The 16,591-nt window shown below is 43.8% G+C and overlaps 1 protein-coding gene across 1 annotated transcript in view; it reads right to left on the reverse strand.

Annotated features, from left to right (window-relative positions):
* Window positions 1–13,271, reverse strand: part of LYSMD3 (LysM domain containing 3) — a 117,149-nt gene extending 103,878 nt beyond the window's left edge. The window contains exon 1 of the mRNA XM_078675369.1: window positions 13,060–13,271. The gene's annotated coding sequence lies outside the window, so the exon portion shown is untranslated. The remainder of the gene's footprint in view (window positions 1–13,059) is intronic.
* Between the last annotated feature and the right edge of the window lie 3,320 nt (window positions 13,272–16,591).

Raw genomic sequence — 16,591 nt, forward strand, 5'->3', positions numbered from 1 at the left:
ACCCCGACTTTAATCCTTATTTTTAATTTTTTAATATGTATAGCACTCGCCCGCCAGAGCTAGTACTGCACAATTGTAAAATAAAACACGCCGTATTAAGCACAACCACGGCTCCAGCGGTCTCAACGAGCACATACTACACTGGGTGAATGAGCACCCACCACAAATGTTTTTCATCTCATGGTTGCCCGTAATGATGGTGGCACTCGACTCAAACAAAAGTTGTAGACATGCCAAAATATAACAGCGATTTTGATGGGTCACTGTCTTCTGTTTTTCTTCTCTCCCTTTATCCCCACAGGCTGCAATGAAAGCCACCAGGCAATTGTGTTATTATTAGTCCTGATGATGATCCCTCTTATTTAGGAGCTTGGGATCGAAACGTCGACTTTTCTTAAACAGTGCCACAGGTTGACCATTGTGTATAATGATTGTGGTAACTGTTGGTTAGAGCTTGCTGTACTATATAATTAAGGGCAAGCCACCACCGCTCCAAAGTTATTGCCTGATATTTGTTTGTTTCAAATTATTTCTTTTCCTCACTTCCTTTTTCCCTTATGTTGGGTACAGGATTGTGCCTTGTTGTAATTGTCTGTACGTTTCAGATTAGTACACAGGAATACACCAATGTAAGGATTTAGGGTATGTCTGTGTTGCTTTTCTCTTTTCCTCACAATTTAGTAAATGAATACAGACTTCCTTGGCTGCTTGGGATTGGGTGATTTATTACTCTTGTTCACCAAAGAGTTCCTTTTATACTTGCCAATAGGTCCAGGCTGTTGTTTTTTTCTCTCTCTCATAGATACAAGAAAGTGGTTCTTGGGTGCCTTGCTCATATATGGGGCGTCCCAAGACTAGGAAGTATTCTGACTATCCTCTCTGTTGATAGACTGTTTCCGTGCCTTGTCCAAAGACCTTTTGTTCTGTCCACCAATAGATATTTGCTGCTTTACAACCATTGCCAGAGGGGCCTGGACATCAGATTCAGCCTGGGGAGTCAGCGTCAGCACCATTCCAGCTTGAAGACTAAGTGAAGGTAACCAGCACAGGTATTGCTGGCAACTAGGCAGCTCCACCGTGGAAATAACAAGAGCCTGCCTGTGAGGCTCAAATGGACACAGGGAGAAGACTCCCCTCTGGTTGGTTGTACAGCGGCTTCTATTTCCCCAAGGACGACTTCTTTTTTTTCTTGTCAATAATGTACCCCTTTAGTCGTCCCATTTTTGAGGAGTACCAGCCCTTTGCAGCTCTTCGTTCTAATTCCTATGGCCCTGTGTGGTCCTCCCGGTCCCAGATATGATTGATGTTCTAGCCCTCATAAAAGGAAAATGTAAAAGTCAATTGGAAAATGTTTTTTATCAGATATGCGTCGTTGGCTATTCTGAAATTAAAATGAATAGTCACTGAAATGCATAGGAGCCCTGAAAATGTTTACTACATAATTTTAGGATTTGCTTAGGACTAGGAAAAATGATAATTCTGTTTGTGTTAGTGGTCATTACTTTCTCCTGCTATCTGTATGTTAATTATGACCCAATGCTTCATTCTCTTTGTATTCCTGCTTATACCTTACATGTACCCGCTTAATGAAATGTTTAGAATGGAAAATGCCCACCTAGCAATGAATTAGGAAATTGATCAAATTTATGAAAATGAATGTGAAAATATTTTCTATGTTCCTACTGGATCATAGGAATGTCTTTAGCTCTTGCTAAAAGGACCATCTGTTAAGTATTGGAGGGATTTGTTAGCATGAGCTGAAAGACATTTTGTATTTCTGGCAGCCATCTTGTTTGCAATGTGCTGCCACGTGCTCGCCATGTGCTCTGTCCTCCCTCAGTGTTGACTGCTCTTGTAATCTGCCTAGAAACTAACTATATTTAGCATCTTCCACCTTCGCACATGCTCAGTTGAACTTGCAGCTATCCTTGCAACTGTTTCTCGTCTGTAAATGTCGGGATGTGTTCACCAGAATTAGCAACTGTTAGCTCCTCCCACTTTGTTGAGCAAGTATATCTTGCATGTCCATATTAGTCATTTTGCATGCTTACATGAGCCAGGACTGCCCCTTGGTCTTATGCGGACTATGTAACCCTAAGCATATACAAGGCCCCTGTTTTCTGTACTCCTCAGACTGCCTCATTAATTTGCTACGGCTTCTGTAGGACGTAGTCTCCCTCATTTGAGGTTAATAAAGACGTTCTTTTTATATTTCAGCTTCTGTGCCAATTTCTTCTTTGTTGGTTTAAAAGGACCAAGTATCAGTGGGACCCCTGAGAAGGTTTCTATTTTCTACACATGGATTCCAGTAAAAATAAGTGGGAGTTGACAGAAGCCAAAAGGTTAAGAACCACTGGCCTAGTGTATTAAAAGGCACTACATTTTAAATTAATAAAAGAAGTGCTGCAAGCCTGCACACCAAAAACGACATGCAGACCTTAAACAAGGACTAATTCTGCTCTAAATGAAATACATTTGTACACTTATTAAATTAGAAAATAAGTGAAACCTAACTAGCATGGACTTATCACTCTGTCCAGGGTATCGCCAGAGCAACCAGACATTCCCAAGTCACTCCGGCCAAACTCTCTCTTAAATCCTGCACCATCTCCACGTTCAACATCAGGTAATCTTATGTTAGTAAGTGTAATATTTTACAATGATGTATATGTACAAACAAGGGTTGGAATGCACTGGTTAGTGCTATTCAGGAAGCAAATGTGATTTTGGGGAATTCTGTATGGACCACATAATGAAATTAGAAAAAGAGAAAGATTAATCTATTACGCCATTGTGAGATATCAGAAAAGGGGGTGGTGATGAACAGAGTGCCTGAATTAAGCAGACCACTCTTACCCAGTCCAAAGATCAGGGCTTGATCCATCACCGTTTTTTAGCTCACTGCACCATCCCAGCTCAGAACTTGGCTATATGCAAATTAGTCTGTTCCTGTCCCAGTGCATGATGGGAACAGGGCAAACCAAACTACCAAGCCAATTCTTATACTGGGAAGGAAACAAGCTTCCGGGGACCGGTTTCTGCCATTTGACTAATTTGCATATAGCCAGGTTCTGAGCTGGGATGGGGCAGTGAGCTAAATAACGGTGATGGATCAAGCCCTGATCTTTGGACTGGGTAAGAGTGGTCTGCTTAATTCAGACACTCTGTTCATCACCACCCCCTTTTCTGAATCATTGTGAGATATCAGCATCAATAGAGTGAGACGTTGAGGTGACGGGTGACGGGATTCACTTTTATCATAATTTAAGAAACAAGCTTAAGAAAAATAGTCTACCTGCATACATGCCAACATTTTGACATACTGAAGAGGGAGATCAAAAAGAAAAATCGGGGAACTGTATTTTCCACATATACTTTTCTTGAAGCAGAGACAATTTCAGACAGGAGACTGCTAAAATAAGGAGGTTTTACCTTAAAAATTGTGAATTTCCCCCCTGGATCAAGTCTTTTGGCATGCAGGTCAGTTACTGCCTTGAGAAGCATTACCAGTAATGAGTATAGAACTTGATTGCTTTAAGAGACGGGTGTCAAACTTAATCCCGCCTTGCTATGAGGAGTTAAAAATATGGGGCTTGGAAGACGTAAAGGAAAGGACTGAGTGGATTTGAGTGCCGATATGATCCGAAGAAAGTAGTTGATGTAATATGCAAAACATACAACAAGCAAATTCGGAGTTGTGACACCGCTACACAGCACAGGTTGGTTATTTTGCAAAAGGGGTGCACACTCCATGGGGTCCGTTAGCCATCAAACCCCCATTGCCACTAAAGTATTTAATCCAACAGAGGGAAGGCAGTTCCAGTGTTCAATAGGATACCGACCTGTTTGAGTAGAGGGCCAACAAAACGAATTCTGTATTATTGTCCATCGATGTGTTTATTGAATTTCTAAAAAAAGAATGGCTGGAAATTTGAGGATGACGAAATTATAAAGGAATTTAGAAAAAAATTCTGGCCTGGATATTTCGCTCATTTCAATTAACAGATTGAGGAATATTTCCTGGCCATCCCCAAAGAATTATTTTTGTTGGACCTCTGCTCAAACAGTACAGAATACTATTGAACATCGGAGCTGCTTTCCCTACATTGGACAAAATATTTTGGATGTAATATGCATTCAAGGTCACTGGTTAAGGAAGCCTAAGTTTTCTGAAATATAGAGTGTGGCCCAAGTCTCAAGAAATCTGGTTGAGCTGACTGACGGTAGAACATTAGGCAAGTGGTTTGAACAAAGAAGTGAGTGTCAAGAACTGATTTGAGTATGGGAGATAAAGGTGAGGATTCATAAGATGCGGAGGCACCGAATATAAATTGGAAAGCTTTAGCAGACTGCAAAAGAGTGAATACAAGCTACCAAACGTAGAAGTGCAGGTGGTGAAATATGCACGAAAAGTAATGCCATTTTCATTTTGGAAGAAGATCTGTGAAACCGCATAATTACCTGAAAACCTGCATTACATATCAGGCCTTACGAACGTTGCGATTTTATGGCACGACACGGAGGCCATATTATGCAAATCTCCTTTATTACCACAGCTCAGTAGCAACAATAGAAGAATGTAGAACATCAATGAACATTCTGAGTAAGAATAAAGTCCCTTAGAAACCATCTCCCATCCTTCTTTGTTGCTGCTGCTCAGAAAGATAAGTAGCTCTTCCTTAACCTCTGACTAACTTATTAACTTCATTATATATTCACCTTATAAGGGGTACTACTATATTGGGACTGTTTCCCTACAAACCTTACTATGCGTTTTACTAATTGTTACATGTTTTACGTTTTATTTTCCTTGTTTTCCTTGATATAACTCTAATATCTATGTTTTTTGCACTTTACCTTTCCTGGTAATCACTTTTGCCTTTCACCCTTCACTATGCCCCCCTCCGGTCCTATTTCGAACCGGTTTCAACCTTTGTTACCAACTTTCAGCCCCTGTTTTCTTTTGAACACACACGCGCGCTGCTATTCCCACAAAGACTGAACTAGCCAAGCTCACCTCCGCGTCTTTCCCCGACTCCCCCTCCGCTCGGAGACACTTCTCCACCTCCGCTCGTAAACACCCCACACGACATCGCCGTCCGTCCCGCATTTCGTTGACTTTCCGGCCCCCTCGCTAACATCACTCGAGAGGGGCCGGATTAGAGGAATTGCCCTTAGCAAAGGCCTACGCGACCGTGATGCGTGCGTGTCGGCCAATTTAGGACATTGAGTAATGGAAAAGAGTAAGAACTGCCCAATCATTTTAAAACGATGGTTCATCTCGCTGCCTCGATCGGATGACAGTTTGTCCCCACACTTAACGTGCCCTTTCAAGAGTCAACAGCGTTTTTGATTACAAGAGATCCTATTATCCTATTATCCCAATATTTACTCCTCTTTTCACCAATCATTAAGATTCTGACTATTCAACTCCGGTAAGACTCTAAAATGTCGGAACCCATCCCTAATATCGAGGGTCACCTAGAGAAACTAGTCAACAAGGCCTTCGAAAAGGTCCTTAATTCAATTGACGATAATATTAATAAAAGGCTTGAGGCCTTACATTCCCCCCTCCCCTCTACGAGTGGTACCCAATCAGGAGCAGTTAAGGCTCCCAAAAAAAGGGCAATAGGAGGTAAAGATCGTAAGGATTAAAAAAAACCTAAGGCCACCTCCGCCCCTTCACGCCCTCGTGGTGGTGACAAGAATGGTGCCTCGGGCACCCCATGCGGGCAAAATGAAGGCCCAGAGCCCCCTATTAATATGGATACCGAGGATAGTTCGGATCCAGAAATAGACCTGTCCTATTCATCGGAATTTAACACTGATGAAGATGAATATCAAAAAAGAGGAACGGGGAGCTCAGAAGGGACACCTAAGGTCCCAGAGAAAAATATGGCCCTACTAGATCCCTTTGGAGACCCTATGTTCGACCCACTTTTGATTAAGCACCCTCTGTCCCCCGAGTGGGCTCCCTCCCAACATGTCGGTGACTACCTATCATTCTGGCTGCGGAGAGAAATCCCACAGGAAGTCAGGGCAAGACTTCGTTCAGAATGCCCCAGACCCTCCCTACCTAATAAATAACCACAACCCCTGAACTTGACCCCAAAGTGGTGGCCTTTATCTCTAAAACTTCCCGAGACCCTAGGAAGGGGTTAGATAAAGGCCTTAGGTCATGTCAGGATCGCCTACTAGACTCAATTGGCCCTATAACTAAAATTTTCGAGATGGCCGAAACAGCTTATCTGGAGGACCGACAGGTCGACCCTAAGGAATTAAGGGAGTGGGTCCAAAGGGCTATTTGCTTAATTGGGAATGCCAATACCGCCTTATCTATAGAGAGAAGAAAAGGAGTCCTATTCAAAATCGACCCTAAGCTAATCGAGTTAGCAAAAAACGATGGGGGTCAAACTACCCAAGGCTTCCTTTTTGGCGAAGAGTTTATTAAAGATATGGCCAGATACGTAGGAGCATTTAGCTCCATTCAAAAGTCACAAAAAGATATAAAGAGAGTATTCCAGGATCGTGTTTTCACTCGGGCCGGGAGAATGCGGGGTCGTTTTCCCGGCCGAGGAAACTCGAACTCAAGACCCTTCATGTCTCGTGGCGGTGGCAGATTTAACTCCAACAACTCCAACAACTTTGGACAATTTTATCCCCAGAGACAAAGATCCCGTGGAAGAAGTTTCAGAGGCGAGAGGAGACAACGCTCCTTCTCCGCAGGTAAGAACCTTACCAGACCTTTTAGATACCCCTCCAAAGGTGGGAGACTACTCCAATTTGCTGGAAACTGGCATTTGGTGAAAAAAGACCCATGGGTACTCAATACAGTAAAGGGCTACAAGATAGATTTTATAGACACTCCCTTTCAGACAAAAACACCAAGAGAAATAACATTCTCAGGCAAGGACAAGACTCTAGTCTCTCAAGAAGTTCAAGAACTCTTAAAAAAAGGCGCAATAGTCGAGAGTATTTCTCTGGGTTTCCTCAGCAACATATTCCTGGTAGAAAAGAAAAACAAAGAACAAAGACCAGTAATAAACCTGAAAGAACTAAACCAATGGGTAGTTTACCAACACTTCAAAATGGAGGGAATTCACCTCCTGAGGGACGTGTTAAGGAAAGGAGACTGGTTGACGAGACTCGACCTAAAGGACGCATACCTAACGATACCCATTTGGGAACCCCACCAAAGGTTCCTTCAATTTACATGGGAAGGCCATCTATACCAATTTTGCAGCCTTCCTTTCGGCCTTTCGTCCTCCCCCTGGTGTTTCACCAAAGTACTGCGACCCGTCGCATATTGGTTGAGACAAAGGGGAGTGAGGATGATTATTTACCTCGACGATATCCTTATAATGGCACAGTCAAGAAGGACTGTCTCGTCTCATACAGACCTCACGATACGCCTTTTACAATACCTGGGTTTTGTCATAAACCTAAAGAAATCTTGTATAATTCCCTCTCAACAAACCCAGTTCCTAGGTTTCCTGGTGGATACTATCAAGACAGAACTCCGTCTTCCCAGCGAGAAAGTGAGGAAAGTCAGAAAAGAAGTGAGAAAAACACTTCTTCTGAAAGTTTTTCCCCTGAGATACTTAGCCAAGATCCTGGGCCTTCTTTCCTCCACAATTCAGGCCATATTTCAGGTCCCCTTCATTATCGGGCTCTACAGAGACTGAAATCGAGACACTTGAGATCCAATGGATCGTACTCCCAACTGATATCACTAGACCAAGAATCAAAAACCGAACTACTTTGGTGGCTCAAGAATTTAGAAGCATGGAATGGGAAAGCCATTTTCGGAGATCTACCAGATCTAATAATAGAATCCGATGCGAGTTTAGAAGGCTGGGGTGCAAGATGTGGGAACTTATCAACAGGGGGTCGCTGGACCCAGCAAGAAAAAGAACTGCATATCAATTGCTTAGAGTTACTAGCAGGTTCATTTGCGATTCGCTGTTTTACTCAAGATTCAATGAAATGCTCCGTAACTTTACGAATGGACAATGTGTCCGCAGTCCGCTATGTCAGCAAACTGGGCGGTCCTCACTCCAAAGACTTGACAGACTTGGCGAAGGGCCTATGGAGCTATTGTTTGAACAAAGGTATTTCAGTTGTAGCGGAACATATTCCCGGACTGAAAAACGAAGTTGCAGATTGGTGTTCCAGAAATTTCAGGGACTCCAGCAACTGGAGATTGAACAGAGATGTGTTTCTATCCATTCAGTCGAGATGGGGCCCATTCAAAACGGATCTATTTGCAGACCGTATAAACACCCATCTGAAACAATTCTTCAGTTGGAGGCCGGATCCTCAAGCCACGAAAGTAGATGCCTTTCTACAAGACTGGACGAACCTAGCACCTTATGCTTTTCCCCCCTTTGCAATGCTCCCTCGACTTCTTCTTCACGCTCGACGTTACAATCAGAGCATGGTCGTGATTGCCCCTCTCTGGAGATCCCAAGCGTGGTTTCCTATCATCCTGGAAATGAGCATAGATTTTCCACTTCTAATTCCTTCCTTCACGGAAATCCTTTTAGATCCAGAAGGTCATACACACCCCCTTGTGGAACAGGGCCTTCTAATTCTGACGGCATGGAAGATTTCAGGAGACAGTGGAATGTCCCTGGAATTTCGTCAGATGCTTTCAGACTCATTTCAGAATCATGGGCATCTGGCACAAGAAAAGCTTATAGACTGGCATGGAACAAATGGGTTCGCTGGTGCTTTCAACGAAGTTACGATCCCATTTCAACTGATCTAGTCAATGTTATCAACTATCTTTCGGATCTTTTTACCTCAGGTCTTTCTTATAGGACTGTTAATGTTTATAGGTCCGCTATTTCTGCCGGTCATTCTCTAATTAACGGAATTTCTGTTGGACAAAATCTTCTTACTAAAAAAGTAATGAGAAGCATGAGGGTTATAAACCCTCCTGGGCCTAAATACACCACATTGTGGGACGTCACTCTTGTTCTCAGGACTTTATCGTCATGGGGAGATAATTCTTCTCTATCTCTTAAACGCATCTCTTTTAAGATTACTGTCTTATTATGTCTGGTGTCTTTTCGTAGAACTTCTGACGTTAAAGCCTTAGACATTTCAAGTAGGGCTTTTCAACCCGAAGGAGTTTGTTTCTTCCTTAAGAAAAGAACAAAAACCATGTCCTCTTCAATTTTCTATCCCTTTTCTCTGCAAATGATAGACTCTGTGTGGTCAAATGTTTAACCACTTGGCTGCTAAGGCACCTGAGGCACTTCCATTGACTTTCCATTGAAATCAATGGAAACTCCATGACGAGTTACCCTTGTCATTAGCACTGAAGGGGTTAAAGGAATATGAAAAAAGAACTAAACATCTTAGAATGAATGAATCACAACTACTGATTTCTTATAGATCTCCTCATAAAGGAGTCTCTTCTCCTACTTTAGCCAGGTGGGTTAAGAATGTCATGCATGAAAGTGGTGTTGATATTTCTGTTTTTGGTGCTCATTCCTTAAGAGGTGCTTCAGCCTCAAAAGCTTTCTGCTTAGGAGGAGGCTTACAAGACATCCTTAGGGCTGCAGATTGGTCCAATGATAGTATGTTTAGAGCATGTTATTTCAAACTAATACCTAATGTGATTGATAATGTTCTTAATGCACTTTAAACTTGCATAATATGGCCTCCGTGTCGTGCCATAAAATTTAGATTTTTCACAGCCTGCTGGGCAGAAAATCTGGATTTTATTAAGGACACGGAGGCTAATATTATCCCTCCTCTTTCTTTATACCCTCCCATTTAGAATAAATTTATGATGTTTACTTTTTTTTTTCAGAATAACCTGATTCTGGATTTTAACTATGGAATTTTGGATCTTCAAGTTTTGGATCCTCAAGTTTATCTCACGTTGATCTTTCTTCGCAGTTTTTGAACAAAGAAGGATGGGAGATGGTTTCTAAGGGACTTTATTCTTACTCAGAATGTTCATTGATGTTCTACATTCTTCTATTGTTGCTACTGAGCTGTGGTAATAAAGGAGATTTGCATAATATTAGCCTCTGTGTCCTTAATAAAATCCAGATTTTCTGCCCAGCAGGCTGTGAAAAATCTAAATTGTCTTTAGTAATTGACTCAGGGGCACGAGTCGGGGGTAGACGCGGGTGGACGGTGTCCACTCCCTATTTTCAAAGGGTGAACGCCGTCCAACATGCCAAGAGGTTGGGCCCCACTAAATAATGTGCTAAACTCCCCCTGGTGTAATTTTTAAACACCGGACACTTTCAGTATTTATTTATTTATTTTTATTTATGGGTTTATACCGCGCTTGAATCAACTCCCGAAGGAGTATCTCTGCACACACCGCAAGTGATAGACAAGAGTGGAAGAGCTGAACATTTATAGAGGTACTAAGCCTGGAACAAAAAGGTTTTTAGCAGTTTCCTAAAGGACAGATGGTCGAGACATTGCCTAATACAGTCAGGGAGTTTATTCCAAAGGCTAGGGCCAAGAAGGGAAAGAGCTTTCCCATCCTGTCTTGCCTTTTTAACCATTGGAACTTGAAGCAAAGACTGGAAGAGCTGAACATTTATAGAGGTACTAAGCCTGGAACAAAAAGGTTTTTAGCCGTTTCCTAAAGGACAGATGGTCGAGACATTGCCTAATACAGTCAGGGAGTTTATTCCAAAGGCTAGGGCCAAGAAGGGAAAGAGCTTTCCCATCCTGTCTTGCCTTTTTAACCATTGGAACTTGAAGCAAAGACTGATTACTAGAACGAAGGGTACGTACTGGATTGTAAGGAATGAACTTTTTTTCCAAGTATGAGGGACCTAAACCATGTATACCCTTATGGACCACACAGCAGGTCTTGAATTTAACCCGCTGGCGTATCGGCAGCCAGTGTAGGTTTTCCAGCAAGGGGCGTGACGGAGATCTAGGTGGGGCGTTCAGGACCAACCTAGCAGCAGTATTTTGTACCACCTGAAGCTTGCTAAGGACACCATCGTTTGCCGATAGCAACACCCGTTACAGTAATCTAGGCGGCTGAGCACCAAGGCCTGAACCAACGTTTTCCTAGTTGTGTCTGGAAGTAAGGGGAATACTTTGGGAAGTAATCCAATCGTGTGAAAACAAGACCCAACCGTCTGGTGAATGTGGTCCTTTAAAGATAGATCTCGATCCAGCCGTACGCCCAAGTTCTTTACCACCTGTTTAGGGCTAGGGACAGGACCCAGATCTGAGGGCAACCAGTCTGGAGTCCACAACATTAATGCTTCCCCAAAAAGCATAACCTCCGTTTTCTGCATTCCTCCTGCAACAATGTACAGGCGGGGAGGGGGCTTTCTTATTTTAGACTCCTGCTGGGCCCATAACAAAGGGTGAATTTGAGGGGTCATCAGGCCTCCTTTTGTTTGAGTCTCCTGGCTGGGAGCAGCCTGGAGCTTCACACCTAGAAGCAAATGCAGCAGAGGTGAAGCAGAGGTGAAACAAAGGTTAGCAGTTCACACATACTTAAGAGGCAGCTTTTCACTTTGTTTAGTCCCTGTTTACTAGATATGCATGCACTGTCAAAATCCCATAGTTAGTTTCTCCCAGTATTTACACAAAATAAAAGTAATATTATATAGCACTTGAGGAGGCGTTGAAATAATTTAAATACCATTATTTTTTCTTGTACAGCGCTACTCATCCCAAAGCACAGCGTCAGAGCACTTTACATCACATGTACGTATTAAAGTCATGGCTTGTGATGCCCCTTCTATGATGTCAATTCCTGTGATGCCAAATGTAATGAGCTGTGATGTCATGTGCCGTGATGTCACGTCCCGTGGTGTCACTTGCACACTGATTACTTTTCACTCATATTTTTGCACTGCTTATTCAGTGGCCACACATATTTAAAACCTTTCAAATACCACCCTTCTTGATAACACATTTTGTTAAGGTTTATACACAGCCTTGTGAATATCTGTAAGTTGTGTTCCTTTGTCTCCTGGGCAAGGAGAACCCACATGATGTTGAAAAGGGGGGTTCAGAGCGGCTACTGATGGGAATATTCACCCATGCCCTTGAGTCTATGCTCAGAGAATATATGTCACACTTGGTAGCATTTTTGGGTTTCCACTGCTCTTTTGTATTGTGTTGAGGTCGGTGTCCACAGTTGAGTTACATCACCACTTGACCCCTAGATACCATTTGTATTAATAGTATTGTAGATTGGGGTACGTATCAAGGTTGGGTTGTTAAACTTGCCCTAGGACCCTCCTTTCAAGCGGTTAGTTTTGTATGTCACTTGCACACGGCCTAACTAGGTTAGTCCCCCAACTTCTGTTTTTTTTAGGACTGTGCTCTGGTTGAATCAGTCAGGATTTCTGCAAAGGGTATGTGCGGGGAACATATATCATTTTACACAGCCGAAATACATTGGATTGTTTGGGGTGTTCTTTTGAGGCTATCTATATGGTTATACATTCTGTGCCATTTCTCTGGATTTATAATTAGAGTGAAATCGTGATCTCAGTTGGAGACCGGACGGCGACGAAATCGCCGGAGACGTGGACAGACTACTTTAATAGAAGCACTTATTCTACTAGCAGTACTTTATTTTATACACATTTGTTTTACCCGCAAATGTCGCACCTCGAACTTTCGAGGATATGCACTTCACTGCCAATATATTCGAGGTGGCACAAAGCAGGTCATATCAATAGGAAACTATATAAAAATAACTAGTAACGTTATTTGCCACGAGTCGACTGAAATCGGAGGGTGGCTAAGTTCGCCATCGTATACTTTAAAACGAAAACAAAACAAATCCTTCCTTTCAAGTACGCTTCTGTGGGCTACTGCAAGTTCCTGACACCACCTGCATGTGCCTAAATCACTGGTCGGAAAGTTCATTAATGGTGCTAGTTGGGTGTAAACAAAAACTAGTACCTTCTGTTTACTCCCGGCTGTAAATACGTGGGGGGGGGGGGGTGCAGCAGCAGACCAGCAGGGGAAGCACAGAGCGCGGTGAGCGCCCCCCCAGCACTTGACAGGTTACTTTAGTTGTGACAGTCGCACCACACTCACCTCACTTGTAACAGAGGGGGAACTTCAGGAACCAAGATTGTACGGCACAAAAGCACCACGTAATTGGGCGCTAAGGAGTACTCTGTTACGACCGCAAAGGAGGCGGGAGCTAAGTGCAAGGTGGGCACCGCAGCACTCTGTAACATTTGGTAGAAGGAAAGGCCGGGGATCCCAGAAAGTGACGTCACAGATATGACCGGTAGCGTTTGCTCGAGTTTATTCAGCCAATCCTAAGGAACAATACAGTCTCGGGCAGCCCACAGCCAATAAACAACAGGCGAAGCTCTCCAGCCAATACACGTAAGAGTTTTCGTAACCAATCCAAGGCCCCTACACTTTCCTAACATTCAATAACTTTCCGCCAACGTGTTATTATTATGAGTTCTACGAGCTGCATAGTTTCACCGCTACTAACTTTAATGGCGATGTTGGAACGAAAATAGGTAAGTATGTACACGTCATGGAAATGAGATCCGTACAGTAAAGCCAATCACTGCCAGTTCCGTACTTAATATACATACATGTCAACAATTCTGATCCTGCAGCAGCACACTTACTTTTTTTGCAGCTTTATATAGCGCGAAAACGACTCAAAGGTATTGGAGCACTTAACATGAGCAGAAGAAACATTACACAAGGACACGTTAATTTTAATTTTTTGGGTAGGCACGGGGAGATTTAGAGATTTGCCCAGAATCAGTGGCGTAACAAAACTTGAGCCCCCCCCCCTGCAAAGCACAACGAGCCCCCCCCCCCCCCCCCCCCCCAGCGGCCCGGCCTATCACCTACCACTTTCCCCCACCAACAAAAACAAGCAGTCACCTAACGCCGTATTTTCAGCACTTATCTGTGCATACTTCTAACAGCAAATATAAATAGAATGCACTTTAATTGTCTTCTGGGCTGCCTGAGTGATGAGATCCATGACTGATAATTAAAGGGAACAAAGACAGAAAAGTCACATTACAAATGAATACATACTTTTTTATGTATAACCCTATTTAGTGCCAAGACAAGGTCTTTCCAGGCTCTTTCAACACATGGCTTGCATTTTTATTTAGGCAACCCTACTTTATATTCCTTTTCATGAAATGAATGCTCATACTACAACAGTAAATGTACAATTTATGAAGTAGGACTGTCATGAGGCAACTAACGCCAGCGAGAGAGTGTAGTGCTGCCTGTGTGCGCTACAGCACTGATGGGGCCTCTGGAGGCTGGAAATTGGGGGCTGCTGGGGGCATAGCTACCTAGGTTTCAGATTGCCATGTGTGACATTTTCATAATTTCAGTGTAATTATGAGTGACATTCCAACGACTATGAGTGACACTTTCTTGCGGGTAAAATTAAGCAATGAAGATGATCAACACATATAAATATCAGAAATAACACCACAAAGACCGTTCCAAACAGAGACTACACGTGTGCTATGTACTAGCAGCCGTGCACACATGCTCCAATCATCATGTCAGCTATAAAACACTAACAGGACATTAAAAGGCAGAAAACCACAATCACTAGAACAAAACAGACTACAATGGTGGTTTAAAGCAGAAACAGGGTCGGAGGAGTAGTGATTTGGGGTCGAGGCAAGCACTGTGAGGTGCGAGGGAGCAGGCAGAGACGGGCTGGCGGAGGTGGGGGAAACGGAAAGCAGCAACAAAGTGAAAAGCAATAATGGGGGAAGGGGTCATCTGTGAAGGCGGCAAGCACTGGAAGGGGAGAGGAAGCAAGCAGCAACTGAAGGGAAGAGATGGGGGGAAATCGAAAAGCAACAACAATGGGAAAAATCAGTCACCGGGCCGGGAGTGATCTGTGGAAAGCCCATGAGGGCGGGTGGGAGGAGACAGAGCTGGTAAAAAAGCACAAGCACTTTGTACAGCGCTGAAAAAAGAAAGAAAAAAGTACGTTGAAAAATGGTCGTAAAACGGGAGCAGTGGATGATTACAATTACTTGGTCCATGTTCTGGGGGGGAGGGATAAGCACCAGAACAAGCATGACCATGCATGCCAGGGACAAATGGTGACAAAGAATACGAGACAGACGATGGAGTGAGCAAAGGGGAAACCTGTGGGCGGGCTGAAACCCTCTAGGAACACTCTAGGAAGGATAGAACTCTCTCAGTAGAGTTCAGGGGAAAAGCTGGGGGTGAAGTCCTTTTGTTCCTGGGACTTCTTAACAGGGAGCTAGCTCTACGCAGGCCCTTGGAGATCTCTTGAAGCAAGGGGACACAGCACAAAGCAAAGTCCTTTCCCTCTCCTTGGCAGCAAAGCAACTGCAGGTCAGCCCACAAACACACAGCAGGACAGTCCTTCCTCTTTAGTCTTCCAGCTTTCTCCTTGGCAGAGGTTCTTTCTTGATTCCAGGATGATCTAATTTTTTGTAGTCTGGGGTCCTATACTTATACCCCTAAAAGTGTTTGTTCCCTTTGTGCAGGAGGGCTCTGAGCCCGGTCTGAACCAGTTCTGGGTGTTCCTTGAGCACTTTGTTTTCCTGGCTCCTCCTTTCCTTTCAGAGAGAGGGGCAGGGTTGTCAGCCGCCCAGCAGGAGGTGGAGCCAGCATTGTGGAAGGCAGGCACAGCCCTATTTAGGCTCAGGTGCTACCCCCTCCCACCACTCTAGATGCAGATGGAGCTATTCAGCCCAGGGATGGCCCACTCAGCCTCTGGGAGCCACCCAGGCCCCTGCCACTCACAAACCAGACAGTCAATTCACAAACAGGCCAAGGCACACAGAAAGGTCAGACAAGAGAACAGACACTTTCTAAAAGTGCTGTTCTCAAACACAGGATTTAAAAAACACCTTTCCTAAAAGGTGTATTATTAGATCCTGAGTTCAGGGATACCAGACTTGTATGTCCTATATTGCTCCTATGGGAAGATATGCAGGTAACCACTGTACACAGCATTCCCCATTATAGCCTACGGGCAAGATAGCCTTACAATAGTGAAAAACGAAAATGACTGTAATTCACTACCAGAGCATGTCACCTTCACTAGTACATGCTCTACCTTTCACATACACTGCACCCTGCCCAAGGGGGTACCTTGGGCCTTCCATAGGGGTGTCTAATGTGGACAGAAAGGGAAGGGTTAGGCCTGGTCAGTGGGGACACTGGGCAGGTTAACATGGCAGTGCACAGACTGCACACAGGCACTGTGGTGGCAGGCCTGAGACACCATTTTAGGGCTACTCATGTGTTTGGCACAATCAGTGCTGCAGGCCCACTAGTAGTATTTGAATCACCAGCCCTGGCACATTCAGTGCACTTTACTAGGGACTTCTTGGTGATACAAATATGCCAATCATGGATAACCAAATAAAATAACAATTTACTCAGGGAGCACTTGCACTTTGACACTGATCAGCAGTGGCAAAGTGCCCAAAGCATCTAAACCAGCAAAAACGAAGTCCAGCACAGCGTAAAAAATACAGGAGGTAGAGGCAAAAAGTCAGGGGAAACCACGCCAAAGATGCCATGTCTAACAGATCTGAATTGTGAGCCCTGCTGACTGCAGTGTAGGCCGGAG

This window comes from Lissotriton helveticus, chromosome 2_1, assembly GCF_964261635.1.
Source record: "Lissotriton helveticus chromosome 2_1, aLisHel1.1, whole genome shotgun sequence".
Taxonomy (NCBI): Eukaryota; Metazoa; Chordata; class Amphibia; order Caudata; family Salamandridae; genus Lissotriton; species Lissotriton helveticus.